The 5,460-nt window shown below is 43.6% G+C and overlaps 1 protein-coding gene across 1 annotated transcript in view; it reads right to left on the minus strand.

The window, feature by feature from the left end:
* Window positions 1-1,951: 1,951 nt before the first annotated feature.
* The window catches only part of fech (ferrochelatase), a 17,211-nt gene continuing 13,702 nt past the window's right edge, over window positions 1,952-5,460 (minus strand). The window contains exon 11 of the mRNA XM_070850240.1: window positions 1,952-5,460. This exon is cut by the window's right edge and continues 730 nt beyond it. The gene's annotated coding sequence lies outside the window, so the exon portion shown is untranslated.

Genomic DNA, 5,460 nt, shown 5'->3' on the forward strand with positions numbered 1-5,460 from the left:
TAGGAGAGGTCAAACCTGGTGTCACGTCCAAGTGTGTAACAAGCATCAAAAACACACATCTGCATTCTATGGTCATCTTAGCAGAACTAAATATGTGACGTCCAGTTACGACTTCAAAATAAAGCACCAGATCTGCATGTTTAAGTTTAAGAATAGATGGTTTGGGTTAGAAATCACATTCAAAATGTCATTACGCGTTTGATCCGTCCATCCGCTCCAACCTTCCAGTGGACTTCGTAAGCATTTGTCGCTATGTTAGGCTATTGCTGTGACCGTTATCACCCCCTGCTGGTACTTTTCCTTTCCGGCCAGCCAAAAAGTCCAAATTCGCAACAATGGCCCAAATTATTTTGGGAGAAACGTGTTGCAGGTTCAGAAACGAGGCCAATTCAGAAACAAGCGAAAACCTAAAAATAAACACAACAACGCAAACATGCTGCAAAAGTCAAAAACACACAAAACCCGGAAACAAATGCAACAGAAAAACACTGCAACACACAGAAGAGAGAGTGGGTTCGACTTTGAAGCTGGGGGACAAATGGAGTAGAATGGTGGCATAACAAGGTTTATTCTTTTTGACATTTGGCTTTAGTGTAAACTACTTGATTTCTCCTGCCAGGTATCTCCTTCCTTCACCTTCCTTGTCCTCTGTGCTAGTGTCAGTCCCAAAGACTACGGCTGTGTATTTGTTTTGGATTTTAATGTGTATTTTTGAATTGGCCTCATCTCTCAGGCTGCAGCACTCTTAATGAAAATGACTTGAGCTGTTGTAGCTTGTTTGCTGCACATGTAGTGAGAACAGCAGGCGTATCTGTCGACCCCGCCTCACTGTCAGAGTGGGTGAAAGCACAGGGAAAAAGTTGAGATTATTTTGCTGCACTACAAATGCACAGGTGTGTCATAGGGGGAGAGCTGAAAGACAGGAGGGGAGAGAGAAGAAAAGAGGACAAGAGGAGGTCTGAAGAAATGTGAGAAATGGAATGAGGTAAAAAAAAAAAAAGATGGTGGGAAAATGAGGAGGAGAGATGTAAGAAGATCAGGGGAGGAAAGTAGAGGAAGAGACAAGGGGATTGTGAGAGAGTAGGTGATAGGAGATCTGAGGGAGGAGAAAACAGGATGAGAATAGATGAGGTAAGAAGAAGACAAAAAGAGGAGAAGAGGCAAAAATTACAGAGGAAAGGGAAGAGGTGCAAGGAGAAAACGAGGTCAGGGAGGTGGTCAGGAGGAAAGAAGGTTAGGAGAAAAAAAGAAAATGAAAGGAGAGGTTGTAGCTGGCTCAGATGCAGGGGGGAGGCTAGGAGGAGGGGGAGAGAAGGGGAGGAGGCGCCCAGCCCGGCGCCCTCAGGGGTTATTGGGTCGTGGACAACCAATCTCTCTCAGCTTAATCAACAGCAGCAGAGGTGATTGCAACACCGCAGGGGACTGCTGGGAAAAAAAAGATGGAGGGAGGGGGAGGAGGAAAGATGGAGGGGGAGAGAACAAGATAGAAATGAATGGGAAGGTGTGGAGGGGCGGAGGGACGCTGCTGGAAGATGAGGAAAAGATTGGAAAAGGAGGAAAAATGGGGAGAGAAGGGGAGAAGGTGGAAAGACTGGCGGGAGGAAGGGGGAGGACTGAAGATTGGAAAAGATAAGGGGGGGAAAGAGAGAGGAGGGTGACGGGGGGAGGAAAAAAGATGCAGGAGGAGAGGTAAAGGAGGGGAAAATGGGTGAGGGAATAAAGGAGACGGATGTGAAGAGAGGAACAGATGGTCTGGAACCACGGATGTCTGTACAGACTTGGTACCAACCCGCCCCGTACAAACATTTTCCAGCACACCCAATTCAAACGAAGGCGTCGTAGTCAGTCTTCTGTAGAGCTTGATGACGAGCAGTGTGTGCGGGGGGAGCAGGGGCACATGTGCAGGACCAGCTTTCACCAAATTTATCTCACAATCATCAGCTTTTCACAATTTTTTTTTTTTTTACAAAATATTTTATTTTGAAGGAAGACTTGCCATTATGCGTTATCCCACTGGTAATGCCATGTCTCCCAAATTTAAAAAAAAACAAACAAACAGTGGAGACAGATGGTTTGGAATACATACAAAAAGAATATTAATAAATAAATCCAAACAACCCAAAAAGTAAGCAGGAGCTGCGACAAAGCTCTAGCGTCTTTCATATATGTATCTGCACAATGCTTTTTCAATTAAACACACACAGCAAAACTCTTAGAAATACAGAGTAGTCAAACTGACACACATAAGGAGGAGAATTACAAATCTTAAAGGATAAATCCTGCCCTTCACAGACATTCACATCTTCCTGCTGTGACCTAAACAATTTCTACATAAATCCTTGTGATGGTAGCATTTAAGGGATAGCCCAACAACGATATGCAGTTTGAAGGAACAGCAAGATTAGCTTAGCCTATACCTCAAATGCTGAGTTTCTGTGGGATCAGCTAGCATCCGTACAGAAATACTTCTTTTATACTCAAAGCCGCCACCTTACCCCGACGACACCCAGTGTTTGAGCTAAGCGATGCAGCGTTTCATTCATGCATGCAGAGATGTAAAACAACAGAGTACTTGAGTTTGTCTAGCCCTGGAATAAAATATGCCTCAAAAACAAAACCATCCCTTTCAAACCCTGGAAGAGCACTGAAAGCACAAACTAACAATGTTGTGCTGAATGAGAATATCCTGTATGTTGTAAAGTGCATTGCTGTATGCATTACACAGTGGAAGCAGTAAAGTGTACCGGCTAAAGAAAATACTGAACAGTTCGTGCAGGCATTGTTGGTGGTCACCAGTGGTTACAACATTCTGCCATGTTCAAGTTGGAAAAGTGCTAGTGGGAGTCCCACTGAAGCTACACACTGTTTCTGAATCTGTGTCTTGTTGGTGATCAGTGGCAGCCACATCCTACGCACCAACATCTAGTTGTATGTCTGAATAAAAATGCTGATCTGCGTGTTAGTGACAAGCTTGTTCCAGAGTGGCATGATAAAGGCCTCGGACGTCTTCAAGCTGCTCACTGGACAACAATAACTTCAAGCTCAGACTCTCAAAAACGTCAGCTGCCATCAAGTTGGCCACTTAGCAAGCCAGCTAACAAGCTACCAAGCTATCAAGCAAGCGCTGGGCTGGATTTCTGCCACATTAGCAGAACTGGAGGAAGGAGAAAACCCTGCAGTATTCTCAACTCTGAGTCGGTGCACGGTAGTTTGGAGAACACAACACCTCAGTCAGGTTTTTTCTGGATTAAAACACAGGGAGAGCTGTCGGTGGCCCAGATCACAGCAGGAAGATGTTAATTCAGATTTCAGGGAGGATTTTTCCTGTCAGCATTTTGGTGAAGTAAAATTGACATAAAGCACAAGTCCAGTATTTCTAGTTAGCCAGTGTAAAAGGCACGTTATCATAGCAGAACAGGACAGAGACAGTAGAGGGGCAACAGGGTAGGAGGTCAAAGTCAAGGTACTCCCCATAAAAAAAGAGTAAAGTTTCATCTGCTTGAATGGAACAACAGATGGGATCAAACCTTAAAGACATTTTCTGGAGCCGTAGCACCCGACAGCCACGCTAAATAAAACATTGTTTAATTCAACTTAAATACTCAGTCAGGTTCTTCCACATCTAGTTAGTGCGCCGTCATCAGGGAGGTGTGACTCTCATTATAATAAGCTCCACTGAGGCTTAGGTAAAAAGGAAACTCTAATCCTACACTCACCCGATGTGCTACTTCTCTACATGGCATCTCTTAAGAGAACACATACTGCATCTTACTATTAAGGGACAGTTCCAGCATCATTATGGTTTTATGCTCTTCTATGTTTTTCATGCAGTCCCTCAAAAGTGACTATATTATCTGCTCCTTACACAGACCATACAATTACATTAGAATTTACATCTATAAGCACTTCACCATATCACCTTAAACTGGATCTGTACAGCCCACAGGCTGCAGTACTCTCACAGTAATGCAACAAAAAAGGCCTCTGCTAGTTTGCTACGAATATCTGTTCCGATACCGATGAATCAGAGTTTTGGATCAGTACTGGGAGTGAAAAGTAGTATCTGCGCATGATCAAGAAATTAGAGAGGATTTAAAGAGGAAATTACTGATGCCAACAAAGTTGGCAGGGAAATTATGGTATGAGGAAACTCATGGTGACAATTTTGGAAATCCGTACACACGGTTTAACAATGTCCAACCTAAAATTAAATCATCCACATCAACAAGGAGTGATGGGGAAATCATAGAGCTCATCAAGTGGATATTTTTCAGACACATTTGTTGAAACAGCATCTTAAGTTGGGGTTGCCACTAATGACCTAACTTCCTTCTCTTGCAGCTGCAATACGGTGGTACATTTCTAAGGTGTTAAGAGGAACCTGTAATGTTCATTATATTCATTTTATCTTCGATGCAAAAGCATAACTCGGTTAGCTTTACCGTAGCTCCTAATTTATCTTCTCTTTAAATCAGCCATGTTTATGTCAATTGAAACAAAAACATGAAGAATTGCGTGAGTCTGGTTTCGTGCGCATGTGATGAATGTCTCACAGGCTGCATGAGTGAGGAGAACAGTTCAAGAGTCCTGCTAAACTTTCCCTTTGCAGTTTTTGATTTGCTATCAGCGGAGGCTCAAAAATATTTAGGCAGAAAAAAGGCAAAAAACAGAGTATAAAAATAAACATGTTGATGAATTTGTATAGTAACAACATATTTCTCCTTGCTTGTAAGCCATCTCACAACACCCCTAGAATTATTTCGTGACACCCTGAGAGGTCCTGACTCCAGCCAGACTGAAGGAAAGCATTGTCTTCTTAAGCTCTTTGTTACCTCAGTGCGGCACCAACAGAGTAGATGCAGGATTAATATGTTATCTGACACTTATTTTTTAACCTATATCTTCCTGTCATGACATTGCAAAAGTTCAATCGCTAAACTTGTCACGCTGTTCCTTGGAAATTGACCCCCACCACCACCACCACCTCTCTCTCTTTAGCTCACTGGTATCCATCAATCAGGTTGCAGTGTTGTGCGGAGCATCGACCTCCTCCAGTCACATTGCAAGGATTGCAGCAGGATGGGCGGGCATACTGGCTAGTGGGCCAATGGCATGAAGCGACAGGTGAGAAGGTGGTGGGGGTGGTGGGTCGTCATGGCCGACTGTTATTCGTTTAGCACCAGCAAGAGGAGAACCAGATGGGGGTTTGCAGGGGCTGGGTGAATGGAATGTAAGCAAGGAGGCTGTAATAAAACAAACACAAAAAGATAACATAAAAGTGCAAGGCTTTTCTCCTGCAGCGTCTTTGCCATGCAAGCTGTTGTGTCAGTGTCACTTCCTCTATCTGCACAGACGTTTGCCAAATGGTATCCGCAAATCCTTACATGAGTGTTTGCTTTAATCTGTGTGGTGTGCCTGTTGGGAGGCTTTTACTGAATCAAGACTATTTAGGTCAGATAT

The sequence above is a fragment of the Pempheris klunzingeri genome, chromosome 19 (genome assembly GCF_042242105.1).
Source record: "Pempheris klunzingeri isolate RE-2024b chromosome 19, fPemKlu1.hap1, whole genome shotgun sequence".
Lineage (NCBI taxonomy): Eukaryota > Metazoa > Chordata > Actinopteri > Acropomatiformes > Pempheridae > Pempheris > Pempheris klunzingeri.